We start from the raw sequence: 16896 nt of genomic DNA on the forward strand, positions 1-16896 counted from the left end.
ACCACTGAGGTTTAGAGATGGATTCCAGAGCAATGGAGCAGCTGAAGGAGCAACTTCTGGCGAAGAAAGGTAATGTTAGACCGCTTGGATTTCCGTGTTGAACTCCTGGTGAATGAAACTCTCTGTAGATTCTACAGAGAGTTTCATTCACCTAGATTGAAGTTGTAATAATAATAATAATAATACTTACCGGTTTACTTATAGATGTACCATGCCTTATTTGTACTATACAGTGTGTGTGATAGCTCAATATTTTTCTCCTCTACTTTCAGTTTGTCTTGTGATGAGGAGCAGCCATGGAATGGGACAGAGAGAGGAAGAGAGAGAGAGAGAGAAAGGAACAGGAAGAGGCCAATCTGATGGGTCTGGTAATGCAGCAGACCGTAGTCGCTCACCACATGGTCCAAGATGGAAGAGCCTGGGAAAGCCGGATGATGGAGTCCCCAAACCACTCATATCAAATTCTACCCCCAAAGCACCCCTGGTGTCCAGCCCCCTCTCAATGTGGGAAACCCACCTCCAGGCGAAATCTTTGGGCACTTTTTTGACGCTGAAGTTTTCCCAGTTATTGTGTGAAAACACAAATAAGAATGCAGCATCTCATCCTGCGGAGAGAGAGAAAGTTCCTCTGGACGGAAATTCATCCAGAGGAATCTATACAGACAATTTTTACACTAGTCCTCTCCTCTACACACACCTGAGCCAGCAGGGGTTCGGAGCCTGTGGGACCTACAGGCAGGGAAGGGTCCCCACCACACAAGAGAATGCCCTCACTAAAAGATCCCCGCGAGGCAGCATATGGTGGGTCAGGGACGGGGATCTTCTGTTTGTCAAATTGATGGATACTCGAGAGGTCTCCCTGTGCTCCACCATCCACCTGGTGTACAGTGTGGAGACAGTGCTGTGTTGGCAGAAGATGGAGGATGGGACAAAACAGAAGATCTCCGTCCCCAGACCCACAGCAATTACAGAGTACAACGAGTACATGGGTGGCGTCGACACTTCTGACCAAATGATAGGGACAAATTCGGTCCACCATAAAACCAAGAGGTGGACCACCACTGTGTTCCAGCATGTTGGATATTGCGGTCACCAACTCCTTTGTGATCCACAAAGTCCAGTCGGCCAGCATGCAGCAGAGGCCAGTCACAAGACAGGCCTTCCAGGAGGAGCTTGCTGCACACCTCCCGGGAGTTGATCTGAAAAGCAAGCCCAAGAGGACCAGTGGTCCATGCCAACACCTAGCTGAGGTGGCTCAGATGGCCAGCGGGGGGCGGCGGCGGTGCAAAGTTTGCCACAGAAGCACTCCTTGGAAGTGTGAGAGCTGTGATGTGGGTCTTTGTCTGTTGCCAGACAGAAACTGCCACTGGCAATATCATCAAAGCTGCTGATATGTGAAAGCCAGAGAGGAGAGAGTTGAGAGGAAAAAAAACGCCTGTACATAGTTTTCATTGTTATTGTTGTTTTTACAAACTGAAAGAAACATTTAAAAAATGATATTGTAAATATGTTTCCTACTGTTAAAATGTTATATTCAATGTTCAAAATCTGTTGTTCATGTGCATTTGCACAATTTTTTCCACAGTAAAATCACAATCAAATTCAGTTTTTTGCTTTTTCTTCATTTAAAACAGCTTTTACACTCTTTTAACATGTAGTGAATTACAAATAACTGCCAGACATTGAAAGTTCCAAGTGTTCTGAAAAAATGGGCAAAAGCACTTACTCACAGGACATTTTCAGGCCTTTTTATAGTTAAAGCTAGGATCTACAATCCTGGAGAGCTAGCAAGAGAGCTAGCAAAATTTTAAAGTGGCACCTCAGCTAAGTTCCCCCCCACCCCGCCAGTGCTCCGTCCAAAGCCACGCCCCCACAAACTTGAATGCGCATCTGGCAGTCAGTGTTGCCAACTTGGCGACTTTCTCGCTAGATTTAGCGACTTTTCAGACCCTCTTAGCGACTTTATTTCTAAAAAGCGACAAGCGACAAATTTAGCGACTTATTCAGATCATCAGGGGAAAGGCGAGAAATATATTATATTGTAATTCTCCTGCTGCTCAGAGTCATCACAGTCCATGGCTCCTCTGCAGCAGCGCTGGGGTTTCTCCCCTCTCACACGGCTGCGCAGGCGGCAGGCCGGTGTGTGTGTGTGGGGCTGGCTGGGGCAGCAGGAGCGGATGCCGTGGCTGCTCGCTCTGAGGATTTGAGACCGAATAGCTGCCGTTTTCTCTGTTTTGATCTGTTAATTCTCTGACTTCTTAGTCTTTCGCGGTTCCACTGGTACTTTACCAATGATAAGATGCTGAGTCTAGATCTTCTCTCTCACTCTTTCTCTCCAGATTAGGATGTTTCTCTCTCTTGTAAAAATGCACATAGTTTGTTTGATCTTCTCCCTCCCTTAACTGTTTTTACTTCAAATATGCTTTGTGGTAATTTGGTAGATTTCTCTATAAACCTTTTGTATATATGGCTTAAAATAATCTCCTCCTCACTGCATGAAGCACAACCAGTAAGATATATGCAAATTGGTACGTGATTACGTCATCAATATGTAAATGAGTGTATGACATCATCTGGCAACTTTTAGCGACTTTTGGAGCTAGTGCCAGCTACTTTCATTGGAAAAGAGTTGGCAACACTGCTGGCAGTGGGAGTCAGCAGGGAGAAGGCGATGCCGGAGCAAGACGCAGCAATTTAGCTGAATTTAGCACGGACAGACAGGAAGTCAAGCGCCAAAATAACAAACTATATCCGGTTATTTTTCAAAATAAACACTCCGTGTTGACACCAGCACAAATCGTGAGGCCAGCTGTCTACCGTACTGCGCCGTTGCAGACTCAAACCGCAACCGGTAGGGATTGCCAGACGGCGGAGCAAAACCGGATCGGACCCGCAACGCAGCGGACCTCTATCCAGTGGAAATTGGGCCGACTCATTAGCCATTCTCATGGCTTAAAACAACACACAAAGAAGCTAACGTTAGCATTGGGCTAATACGAGCTACAAACGTAACCAAGTTGGCAAACCTTTCATATTTCATGAAAATAACAAATCCCCCTGAAACAAAACACATAATTACCTGTCCAACAGAAAGAGAGCAACCTCTGCATCACTTTTCAAGCCCTTCACATGCCCCAGTTGTCTCCACCGATCAAACGCCACACCGATGTTGACTCAGTCCGACTTCTTTCTTTATCCAGAGCCTTTTTCGTTGCAGCCTTTTCTGCCTCAGGCTTTCATTTCCTTGCCTTTCTAGCAGGGTGAGCTGTTACAAGTAACTCTGGCTGCATTTTCTCTGCAATTGTAACCAAATCAACCTCTTCTCCTGCAACTCCGTATTTCTGCAGAGGAGTGTGCTGAAGCATCAGTGAAACGTAACGTGTGCACGTGCGGAGGAGGGAGGGACAGAACGAGACATGAAGGCATCTGACAAATCCATGCTATTTGGGCCGGATAGCACGGATTGGTCAACTTTTTCTCAGTCCTACTGCTGCCACAGAGGTCCGATTATTTTCGTTCCTTTTTCTGAATACATAATGTATTGACTACTCTCAGGATAGCAGATCATTTCACCCAGTATGAAAAAATGTGTTTCTGAACAACATTACAGATGCTAGCTTTAAATAAGCAAAAAAGGTCCAGGCGGGTATTTTTAGGCTTAGGCCTTAAGGGTTTACACATAGAGTGAAACCTATCAGATCCACTGGAGTAGTGGACGTAACGCAGCGGACACGTATCCAGTGGAAATAGACCTTCGCGTCCCGCCCCACCCTGACTCTCAAGCCCCCCCAGACGCCCCAGGGGTCTGTCATCCTGACCAATAGTAGGTCAAAGCTCAATAGGCCCTTTTCACAGTGACGTCAGACAACTTTCGTTTTGGAGCGAAGCAGGGTATAGCTACATCCGGTTTGAGCCCTTTAAACTAAAGATGCGGGAACATAGGACAGCACTCAACAAAATTCAGCGTATTTTCTAAATGTAAGATTGAGACTATAATATTTCACTTGTCGTAGTATATGTCATCTTCATTTTCCTTGGTATCGTTAGCGATCGTTGCAGTTTTGTAGCTGCCTTGACGTGCAAAGTTGCTGCTAACAAGCAGCAACTTCAGCAACTTTTTTTCCTCTCCCTGTTTTCCTTGTGTCCATCTCTCGACAGCATACTATATGGCACAGTCACTGAGACACTGCTACTTTCAATGTCTCTGTTTCAGACATTGAAATAACAAAAAGATCACACCTTCTACAGCTACTCCAACCAGGGGATGAGGTAATGGCGGACAAGGGCTTCCTGATTGAGAAGATGCTGTCAGAGGTGGGGGTAAAACTCATCATCCCTCCATTAAAAAAGTCCACCCAGCTCAGCAAGGAAGACACTCAGACGACCCAGGCTATTGCTCGTCTGAGGATCCTAGTGGAAAGGGCCGTACGCAAGGTGAAGGAATACCACATTTGGGATGGGCTTGTTACACTCTCTATGGTAGGATCTGTCAATGAGCTCTGGGCCATCTGTTGGCTGATGCCTAACTACCAGGGACCTCTCGATATCAAAGGGGACAAACCAGTCTGAGGCTTCCTATCTTGGATCCTATCTTACTGCAAGTGGCTGTACAGCTGTGGCCCTGTGTACTGTAAATGGTTGCATGTAAATGTTAAGTGCTGTTTTGAAAATGAAATGCTGTTTTGAAAATAAAATACTGTTTGCACAAAAAATGAAATGCTGTTTGGCTTTAATTCTAGGTGGGGCGAGGATGACTAAAATAAAGTAAAAACACAAAAACAAGAATGTATTATTCAGTAAATGGGTACTTTGATTCTAAGGTGTTTGAACTTAGCAACTACATGACCAATGTTCACAAGTTTATAAATCACTGATTCAGTGTCCTTGTATAAACATCAATCTTTAAAGGATTCATCACCCGGAAATCGCAGTTTCTCTCGTTAAATCATGCATATTGGTGTTGGACCTCTGTTGAAACTTGCCTGAAAAGCTGGAGTTTGAAAGTGGCTTATTTTTTTCGCTTTGGCTCTTTTTCTGAACAGGAACAACGCACAGTAGTGCGCGTTCCTAAAGCACGAGATTTTGACTCTGCTCCTGTGGTGACGTTACCACAGGAGGCTACTTGCATATGCATCGGCTCACAGCCGTCCTCAGCCAGAGTGAGCACGCCGAATCTGCTTATTTCTCTGTCATTTCCACACCATACATCGTCACCGCCAGCATTAAAACTCAGGTCTTACATGTAAAACACGAGTGTGAGAAGTAAGAAGGAAAAAAAAAGAATTTACCATTCAGAGACATCCTGCCGTAAACGTGTCTCTTCCACAGTCTCTGCCTCTTCACTCTCCCGTTCGAGTTCCGACTCCGGCTCGTACATAAATGCCTGAATTCCGTAAGGTTCGTCATTTAGTGTGTGCGCCATGACAGGGGGCTGTTTATGTTTTGGAGTCTGTGTGCATGCAGGCTCGCCCCCCATTCCGGCTCTGTCCTTCCTGCGGCCAATCAACGCGCGCCTCATTACATATTAATACAATGCACATCCGGACCGGTCAAAACCTCGCGCGAGAAAGTGTCAGAACAAGCTCTATGTTTGATTAAAAAAAAAAAATTTAATTCTAATAAGTTTTAAGAATTGATCCAAAGCGATCCAAGAGGGACTGGATATGTAAAAAACCAGGTGATGACTCCTTTAATCATTCACAAAAGTGTGTCATTCTCATAAGAACATGAGATCAGTATTCAAAACTTGCTTCTCAGCCATGTTTGTGGTGTGTTTTGAAATTTTTTAAAGCAAATATATGACAAGAAAATGGCTTGCTGAAGCTATAGGGTAAAGCACCAGTTTCAATACACTGTTTGAAATGTTCCTAAATGTACAGTAAAAAACTGTTAAATACCAACAGTAAAAGACTGTGAAGTTGAAAACAGTATATCACTGTAGTGGATACGTGGAATTACCCTAAATTACAAACGGTGCTGAACTTAAATTTTTACTATAACAATATGTAAATATCACATCAAATTAACTGTGGAAAATAGAATACTTTTGTAAAATAAACGGGGAAATACTGTAATATCATAAATATGTTATCACACTAAAATTAACAGTATAATGCTGTTTAAAATACAGATTTTGCTAATGTGTACTAATGGTATAAAACTTTTTACAATTCAGCAGGCACACGACTTAATTTATACGGAAATAAAATGTTAAAAATAATGTAAAAAGTACCTGTTGAACCTGTGAGGCCCGCCAACCAGTGACGGACGCAGAGACGCACTCACACGCACACATGGGAGAAGGAGACACGCGCAATGTAACGGTCACGCAATTCAAACTGCGCAGCAGTTCTGCACGGCGATGCAGTGTGGCTTTTTTCTTCTGTGAGGATTCATTTGTGATGGCACAACTCGACTAAAGAGCACATAAGTCAAATTATCTTCTTAAAAGAGTCATCACCTGGTTTTTTACATATCCAGTCCCTCTTGGATCGCTTTGGATCATTTCTTAAAATGTATTAGAAGAAAAAAAAAAAAAAAAATCAAACATAGAGCTTGTTCTGACACTTTTTCATACTCGACTTTCTCACGCGAGATTATGCGCGAGGTTTGGACCGGTCCAGATGTGCATTGTATTAATATGTAATGAGGCGCGCGTTGATTGGCCGCAGGAAGGACAGAGCCGGAATGGGGGGCGAGCCTGCATGCACACACGGACTCCAAAACATAAACAGCCCCCTGTCATGGCGCACACACTAAATGACGAACCTTACGGAATTCAGGCATTTATGTACGAGCCGGAGTCGGAAACCGAACGGGAGAGTGAAGAGGCAGAGACGGTGGAAGAGACACGTTTACAGCAGGATGTCTCTGAATGGTAAAATCTTTTTTTTTTTCCTTCGTAGTTTTCACACTCGTGTTTTACATGTAAGACCTGAGTTTTAATGCTGGCGGTCACGATGTATGGCGTGAAAATGACAGAGAAATAAGCAGATTCGGCGTGCTCACTCTGGCTGAGGACGGCTGTGAGCCGATGCATATGCAAGTAGCCTCCTGTGGTAACGTCACCACAGGAGCAGAGTCAAAATCTCGTGCTTTAGGAACGCGCACTACTGTGCGCTATTCCTGTTCGGAAAAACAGCCAAAGCGAAAAAAATAAGCCACTTTCAAACTCCAGCTTTTCAGGCAAGTTTCAACAGAGGTCCAACACCAATATGCATGATTTATCGAGAGAAATTGTGATTTCCGGGTGATGACTCCGTTAACATTCGTCTGCATGTCTAAATAATTTGTTCCAGTGTGATAGCAAACAAATCGTTGTGATAATGTTTTGTTAAGTTTACATAGGGCTGCTACATATGTCAGGTTAACTTTAACGCAGTCTTTTCTGCAGTTTTGTGTTCCCCTTGCTTAAAAGATGAATGTTAGTTTTCCTTAACTTTACAAAATGTGCTAATTTTGCTAAATGTTTTTTGAATTGAATTGTCTTTTGTCACATTGTGTGTTGTGTCGAACACTTTGGACTGACACAGACCACATGTCACTTGTGTCATTGTGTAGAGAGAAAGATTTCAAAGCTTTTGGCCATGCTAAGGTGTTCTCTGAACTAATAACTAAATAGGAGAATGGGATTGTTGTATCAATCAAATGAATAGGGGTGGGAGATTCGATTCTGAATCGATTTACAAATATCAAAAATCTATTTTCTTACAACGTAAAGTTGTCAATTAACATAAAAAAAAAACGAGATGGCTCAGCGCAACATTCAACCGACAGCCTCCGCTTTAACAGCAAGCGTGTGGAAGCATGGTTATAGTTGCTTCTAGCTAGAGGACTATCGAGCATGCGAAATCAAGTCTTCCACCCAACTCAGAAAGAGCGAAGCAAATTACAAACTCTACCTCAACTTTGATTGCCGAGGACTTGCGTCTGTATTCAGTCACGCTTTGTTGCGTACTGCTTGCATTTCAACAACTTTTTGCACAACGTGTTGAAATGCAAGCGGCATAAAGTAGCATTGCATTGGGATATGCTCCCTATCACCCATAACGGGAGGACTTTGTGATAGGAGAAGTCTTTGTTGGAAAAATTATGCTTATATTATCAGTTTCTTGCATTGCATTGATATAACCTGCTTGTCTTCCTTTATATGTTTGTGGAAATGTACCGAGCTCTTGGAAAAGTACTGCAAAGAAACACACTCACTCTCCGGCGGGACCACAAGGCCTCGAATAGCATCTTGTGTGAATAACTGATGGTGGACATCATAAGAATGTTTGTGTGAAGGATAGATGCTGAAGGCCTTAGGTCCGAAAGTGTGTTCGGTACTTCTCCATCGTGCATAACAACTGTATGACTCATATGTACTGTCAAAAAGCCAATCATATACGTTTACGCCCTGTTGTAGGTAAATAAAAGATGCTTGGGGAGAGCAGCTCATTGGAACTCGGAAGCCCAGACTTTGTGTGCTGACTTCTGCTCTTCCCCTTTACAAAGAAAGACAATCTCTGTGTCCGTGTCTCATTTCTTAACAGATTTAAACCCAACAGTCTTACTCTTATTTTTGACTAAGAGCAGCTTTTTCTTTAATGACACATAGAGAAGCAAAATTAATCTGCTCATTTTTTTTATTATCGATGACCAAAAGAAGTCATGTTTTAGTATTAGAGTTGATACATGATAATAATAATAATAATATAATTTTATTAAATATTAAGTTAAATAATCTGTTGATTTTCTTTATTGATCACCACAAACGAAGGAAGGGATTATCAAACTCAGATTTGATTGTTATTATTATTATTATTGTTATAAATCATGCATAGAAATGTACACAAAAAAATTGTTGCATCAAGATGCATCGAGAATCGGTTTAGAATCGAATCGTTGACCTCTGAATCGTAATCGAATCAAATCGTGAGGTGCCAAGAGATTCCCACCCCTACAAATGAAACAGTCAAGGGAACCTTGTATTGCACTGCTGGAGATATTTTGGGCTCCCATTGCATTGGTGGATTCTCTGAAAATTTCAGCTCCTCTGTAGGTACTGCCTAATAAACAGATCTGACTTTCAGGGTGATCCAAATCTGTGTGGATCAGAGAGGAGCATTGAGAACTACAATCCTGCTGTTGATCGCCTCCAAACTGAATATACATCCCCAGATATGGAAGGAGTAAAGTTTAAGTCGGTATTTAATTCTTTTAAATATTTTAATGTCTGTCTGCCAGATTTGCCACCTTGTCTTGGACAAGACATCTTTGAGGGTGTTTTGTCTTACGATGTTGCACTGTATCTTAAGTATTTCATAAAGAAAAAGGCTTGGCTCACTTATTCCATTCTGAATCAACACATTAAACAGTTCAAATACTACACTTCTGATGCTTCTACAAAACCATTTGAGGTCAGCCCCCATGGTATGAAGGTATTACCGGTGCAAAAGGTTTGAGAAATAAACAGAAATGTCCCACAAAGCAACGTTACATGACCAAACAAAAGTAACGTAGTAACTGTAGCTGTCTTTGGCATCTTGTATGAGGAAAAAAATACCACAGCTGTACGTGGAGAAGCGTCCGTCCTCCTGTCTGTCCTCCCGCCTGTCCTATCCACTCTTCATCACATTTCTGCCCGAAAAACAGCATCTGTCAGTGGCAAAAAACTTAAACTCACCAAGTGTTTGTGATGAAAATAAATCACCGCGATAGTCAGCCCTCCTGACCGAGACGTCAGTGAACTTTCCCCCGGAAAACAGCCTCCGTCCCTGCGAGAGTGACAGGGGGGACACTCGGGAAACACCTTGAAAATACACTGATGTCATCATCGTGACGTCACTGTCGCGCCTCTTTAGGAGCCGCAGCGCCGGCTTTCTGTGTAAATTCACGGTTGACATTTCTCTGTATTCAGTTGAGTGAAGGACTTGTGTAGTTAACTGACTGTCTAATCAACACAGCCGCGCTCCGCGCCGCCGGCTTATCCGTTCATACTGGTTCAGTTCACCAATAATACGGCCCTGATACTACCTCCTGAGGCGTATCAGGGCCAGAGCAAAATTTCACCCCTCTCTGAGAGATTCACACTGAGACGGATGCGGGGAATTGGCGTATTAAAGCCGCACCCAAAAGCCAGTGTGAATGGAGCTATTGTAAGTATACGATAGCTGCACATTGTAAGTATACACACACAGTAAGCTAGGAGCAGTGTCAAGTGCTACCAGTCCACTTTCCATATTGTGGTCTGTAGCTGGACTTGAACCGGCCACCCGCGGTCCCCAAGCTAAGTCTCTACCAAAACTAATAATACCTTCATAGCATGGAGCTAAACTCTCAGGCTATACAGAATTGGAATTTTCTAATGCTGTTACCTCTCATAATTGGTGATAGAGTGAAAGATACAGTAGATAACGTGTGGCAGTTGACTCTGCAGCTGAAAGACATTGTGGACATATGTGCTCAGAAAACCTCGGTTTTTGAAATTTTTCAAATTCCTTGCATATCTTTTGAAATAACTGTGCTTTCTTTCAAAGCGCATTGTCCATAGTCTGATCAGGGGCCCGAATTTCAGAATCATTTCTGTGTAGTGACGTAAATAATGATGCTTTGGTTTTAGGCCACTTTCTGGGAATAGAGCTTTTCTTGACTCTAAATATTCTTCAATAAGAACATCAAGGTATGCAACCTGAGGGACCGACCCAGTATCACGTCAAAGCGTGAAATACGCCCGCCGGTCCACCGTGGTCCACCGTGTCAGTGTCGCGTTTTGCCTCTCTCAGGTGTGACAAGTACACGCTTGTATGAAAGCGCAGTGCCAGCAAGGGGGCGCTAATTCGATCTTTACCCAATGCCAACAACTTTGCCCGGAGGAGAGACGAAAAGAATCATACTGTATCCCAAATTCCCTCCTTGTCAGGTAAGCTAATGACACATGGCTAATATATATTTTACATTTTTTATTATTGGCTTTTGTTTTAAATATTTGAGGTTGCCTGTGAGTGTTGTCATGTTAACTACATTTAATTTAGCGTAACATTAGAGAGCTGAAATGTATTAATGCTAGATTCAATTAGTGAATATCGTTATGCTACGGAGTTCGCTCTTTTAGTATTTAGCTTTACAGCTAACTGAAAGGGTTAAGTTGAGTAGTAATCATGGATCTATAATAATATACATCCATGGTAGTAATATGCTATATTGGTAACTTACAACTGACCCATCGTTAATATGTCTTAATATGTTGATCAACATGATGAACATCAGCATCTATTATAGACGGGTCAGTGCTGTCGTAGCAATACATTATGCTATGTTTTTAGTGATCGTTCTCATCAGGTCATGTCATATATTGATCTTTTTTTTAGTCTGTGTGTGTGTGTGTGTGTGTGTGTTTGTCGATTGGCAAATTATTCAATCAAAAGAGGCTGTAGTGACTGCATATTAATGATGAATTGAATTCATCTCAGTTTAGTAGATCTCTATTGTCCAAACAACTGGCCTTAATTAACATTCATGCAGTTTTACATGTTGAATAGCACATTAGCAAGTTCTTTGCATTTTATTACAGTTCTGTATTTATGACCATGTTGTTTTCTGCTTTGTCCAACAGCTTGTCATTTCCCACCACATCCCTTTTACCTACACCAACTCCTCTACTGTATACCCCTTCATTAAAAACCAATGGCTCTTTTAACCCTTTGATGCAAAACATGGGTCAAAAGTGACCCGGCAGAGTTTTTATTCTCTATATCTTTGCAATGAATTACTTTCATTATTCAGTATTCAAGGTATTCCTCAATTAGCTTGTTTTTGATCATCATACATCTTTATTTTATTTTTCCTTTCTTACTTTTTGAATAAAAACCCCTTTTTTATCAATACCCCTCTAATGCACAACATGGGTAAAAAATGACCCATATTCATTTTCTATGCTATTTCATCGATTGCCGAGTGTTTCTATGATATGTCTTTGAAAAAAAAATAATTTTATCATTTATTATTCCAAGTATGCAGTAAATATCTTGTTTTTGTTTCATACAGATCATATTTTTTCTTTTTTCTTTCTTACTTTATGAACAAGCACAGCTTTTGTATTTCTACATCAACTTCACCCACATGGGTCAGAAACGACCCACATAAGCTTGCTTTATAATTTGGTGTCAACTGTGCTTGTGACATTTGCTCCCTGTTGTCAATATTTTTCAATTGTTCTAATATTACCTTTGAAAATATTTGATGACAGCTGTGAAAGATGAATGTACGTAACATGTTTACCTTGAGAGTGAGTACATTACTTGATAGAAAGTTAAGTAATTACTAGTTAGCGAGCTGTTGACATATTCTATTTTAGTTAGCTAATTCTACCATAGTTGGTTACTATTGTAGTTAGTCCAGCTAACTAGATGAATTTCAGACACTTTGAGTCAAAATCGCTTGAAAAAGCAGTTCTCATTCAAATACAACTTACTGCACTGTAAGTGGCAGAAACAGGCTCCAATTGCTCTGAAAACCTCAAATTGACAAGCAAAGACTTCTGACTGAAAGTAATGACTATAATCATGTTTGCAATGCTACAGTTAGATAAAGTTCATACACCTCGAGTGGAATCCAACTTGAAAAAGTAGTTTGGAGTGAAATATTACTTAATCTGTCACAAAGGGCAAAAACGTGTCTTTCGCTCTGAAAAGCTAAAAATTGCAAGAAAAGGCTCCTGACTGAAACTAATGACAGAACAACCAATTCTGATGATGATGACCCAGAATATTTGCCACAGGGTCAAGCTGGAGTTGTGGGTGTGTCTGGGGATCCAGCTCTCCTACATGAAGACTCCTCTGTTGATAAAGATAACTCGTCTGATGAGTCCTCAGAAGACGAATCTCAGACTCATTCCAGTAGACTGAGTAAAAACGGGTCTTTCTAGAATGAGAATCCCCCCACCCAGAGGAAAATTTTGCTGCTCAAAGCTTGCTCCTTTCCGGCTATGGAGCCGTAAAGGAGCTCAATGAGAGTTCTCATTTCAGTCTCGTTGTAGTCTTTTTTGGTCTCAAACATTTCTCATGTGTTTCTCCTAAAATTCCTTAGGAGCAATAGGTGAGACTTGAGACTTTACCGCTTGAACCTTGCTCCTTTCCAGCACTGGGGAGACATTCTGAAACTTCATTGAGAGCTCGATGAGATCTCCTTTGAAAATTACATGGAGCCCAAGTTGAGCTTTTCTGCACCTGTTTCTTAGGAGAAACAATTGAGAAACAAGAGAAATCATCCACAGCCCAGGTGGCAATTCTCGCTCTAGTTATGTGTTAAGTTGTATTTTATTTTGTTAGGTCACATTTCACCCGTTTACAGTTCACTTCAATAGCTGTGTTATCTGTTATCAGAGGTATGTGTCATGGTTGTGTTATTTAGTTCCTGTTTTATTTTGTAGTAGTTTTTCTCTTGTGTTCTGTTTCATATTTACTTCCTGTTTTTGTCTTTGCTCACACCTGTCTTTTTGTGCCACACCTGTGTCTTGTTGTATCAATTGTTGATCCCTGCCTCCTAGTGTCCTACCCACCAATCTGTGTTCTCCTCATCCCTCCCCTTTTTTGGATTTTTCCTTTACTCTTTTTTTTGTTTATATAACCAATGTTTTGTTCAAACTGTCTCGGCCTATGGTCTCTGCATTTGGGTCCACCCACTTCACCACCCCCAAAACCTGACAGTGTGTGTATGTGTTACAAAATGACAGTGTTGCAAATATTATGTACAGTAAGTAAGTAAATAGGTGTTTGGCCCCACTCACTGATAAAGTAATTACTTGAAACAAATTCTTATTATTATTATAATTATAGTATTAAGTCTTTTAATTATAAATCACACTTGGATGAATGGGTCATTTTTTACCCATGTGTGTAAATTTGATGTAGTAATATAAAAACAATTTTTGTGCATAAAGTATGAAAGGAAAAATGGAAAAAATGATTAGTGGTAATCAAAAACATGATATTTAAAGAATGCTTGGAATATTAAATCATAATATTAATTAATTTCAAAAGATAGAACAAAGAAAAACTCAGGCAGCATGAAATAACCTGGAAAATGGGGTGCGCATATGTTGCGCATCAAAGGGTTAAGAGCCACTTCAACACTGACCTCTTACTGCTTCTCTCTCTCTCTCTCTCTCTCTGTCTGTCTGTCTCTTTCTCTCTCTCTCTCTCTCTCTCTCTCTCTGTCACACACACACACACACACACACACACATACTTAATTTCTGGAATCCCTGCTGTATTGAAGTAAGTATTGTTGTTCTTTTTTTTTTTTTATTTAATCTTACTTTGACCTCACTCTCTCTCACTGTCCAAAACACTCTGCCCTGTCCTTTTCCTGAGCTTGAAAGTGTCTATAGCCTCTTCACACCCCTTTGTCATTCTTTCTTTTTGTCTGACTATGCCTTCCTTCCTTACCAATATAGTGCTGAAATGGCTGCTCAGCAAGACACAGGGAAAGCAGAGGATGCTCTTTTCCTTGCAGACATGCTTATGGCTAAAGTCAAAGTGAGTGTTTATTTGAAACAATAATCTTGCAGTATTGGGGATGATACTGATAGATGTGGGAATTAGAAATTTAAATTTGTAAACTGCTGGAGAGTTTGCTATATTCCATTGTTATCATTCATTGCTAATTGTCTGTCATGCAAGGCTAATGAACCCAAGATTCCACCATCCACCCACAAGAGGCCAACATCAGCCAAAGGCTAATTTCATGTCCGGTGGACCGAGAGAGATGCTGAAGGACGTCCACTGATAAAAAAAAGGGCAGAAGTGGAGAGACACGAAGACGTGCTTCAGCTACAGGTAATCCATGTTTTCCAAGATTATTTCTGATTAACCATCTCAAGAATCTCACTCATTACAACTTTGCCATTTTAAACAAAATTTATGTTTGTATGTTTTGTCTCCCTTTTGTGGCAGTAAATTAAATGCTGAAACACTTGAAGATCATTTCTTTCGATCTTCAAGTCCCCCCCCAAAAAAAACACAGTGGTCGAAAGTCATGGAATTGTCAGACAGTACAGATTGTAAAGTGTGGTTGTCCTGAAACACAGGAAAGTAGCGCAGGAATGTCACCACAGACACAAGCTTTGCAATGTCTGCATTAACGCAAAATGAAAGGAGTTTAATAAGTTTGTGATAGACTCAAAAATCATTGTATGAACTTGTTTGATATTAGATTGAATGTAACAAACATGCATTTATGTGTAAAATGTCTGTATTGAAGCCTTAAGCTGCTCTACACTGTATATATGCGTACAACAGATAAAAACCTTTTTCTATTTCCTCCCTATCTTTTCAGTGGTTGCCAGTGACGACTCTACTCCTTTTGAGTCAGCTGAGGTGGTTCTCCCAGTGACCTAATCTAACAGCTATCAACACTTATTTGGTATTTACCTTACTGTCATTAAGTAATTTAGCAAAAAGCATGAAAACGATGTTCATTTTATTTTACCTGTCTTTCAGACTGTGAGATGCAGAAACTGCAGGACATTCTGACCTCAGCAGATGTTCCAGGTAGAAATAAGCAGCCTTCTACGTCCACATCGTGGTGCTTGCGCCAATTTGCAGCCCAAGATGAGTGGCGGAAAGCAAGGCGCCATCACCTCAACTGTTTGCTGTCTTGCAACAGTGTTCCAGAGAGGAACTGCAGCCACTGCAGATCTCCTGCCATTATTCACTGCAGAGACTGCATGCCAGAGGAGTGGCTACATATACACACCAAACTCACACTTCATAACAGGGAGTCCTGCATTGAGGGAGTTTACAAGCCCATTGAGCCAACGCTGTGCTGTGCAAAAGAAGATGGCAGATATACACTGGTCAAGCAAGGTCGTTGTTTAAATTTTTTCGTTAAGTGGTTAAAGTTATGTCTATTTTTTTTTTTGCCCCGTGTAAATGTGGTGGTTGGAAGGGCCGTTTGGCGCAAAATGGCAGCCATACTTCCGTCAGTCTGTCCCAAGGTAGTTGTGGCTACAGATGTAGCTTACCACCACGATGTGAATGTGTATGAATGAATAATGGCGCTGTTAAGCGCTTTGGGTGTGGTGAAAAGCGGTATATAAATGTAACCCATCATTGTTATTATTATTATTATTATTATTAAATTATTATCTAAATTATTATCGTAATTTGACACATTTTTTTAAGATTTATGACTAATTATTGAACGTATCTTTTCAGTACGTCTATTGCCTACAGTGAGACCTGTCCAGTTATGCACATGTGACCCTACAAACATCACAGAATCAGCTGGCAGAGCAGTAATTTTGGTTTGCATAAATGGTATGAAATATCTTTATATATTTATTTTTTTTGTACAGCTGCGTGTCACAAAATAAGCATACATTTAATTAACTATACTGTTTTTTGTTTTTAGGATGATATGACTTTCATTTGCCAAACCTGCTGTGCAAAGTACTTCTGGCACAGTGGACACCAGATAAAAGCGACCTCATAAGCAGTGGGTATTGGCCAGCATCTGTGAATGCTGAGACCTTGTTTTCGGTGGATGTCTTCAATTCATTTGAAGAAATGAAAACTGTTGCACCCAGTCTGTCAAGACAAGGCTTTTTGCAGATGTTGGAGAGAAGGACTCGTCACTTTGGAAGGGTAAGATCAGTGTGGATCAAAGTAGGGATAGAAGAATTTAAGCTATTTTAGCTTTTGAATTTTACATTTTAACATTCAATTTGTACAGTCTGGGAAGATACATGGAGACACTTTCCAAAGGAGCTTTCTGGAATACACATTTTGCCATTACGAGTGTGAGAGAATGGCCAGTGTAGAGCACTTCACCTGCCCGGCATGTACCCCCAACATGCTTGCTCTTTGTGCAGATGGCAACAGGAAGCAGTACAGTTTTCGACAGTCAAGAGGG

General features: G+C 41.2%; 1 long non-coding RNA gene across 1 annotated transcript; it reads left to right on the top strand.

Moving 5' to 3' along the window:
- Positions 1-15732: 15732 nt before the first annotated feature.
- LOC115588499 (uncharacterized) lies at positions 15733-16442 on the top strand. The gene is made up of 3 exons (XR_003985372.1): positions 15733-15848; positions 16200-16301; positions 16396-16442. It is a non-coding gene; the product is annotated as an uncharacterized LOC115588499 (long non-coding RNA).
- Positions 16443-16896: the final 454 nt, after the last annotated feature.

Source organism: Sparus aurata, chromosome 9 (genome assembly GCF_900880675.1).
Source record: "Sparus aurata chromosome 9, fSpaAur1.1, whole genome shotgun sequence".
NCBI lineage: Eukaryota > Metazoa > Chordata > Actinopteri > Spariformes > Sparidae > Sparus > Sparus aurata.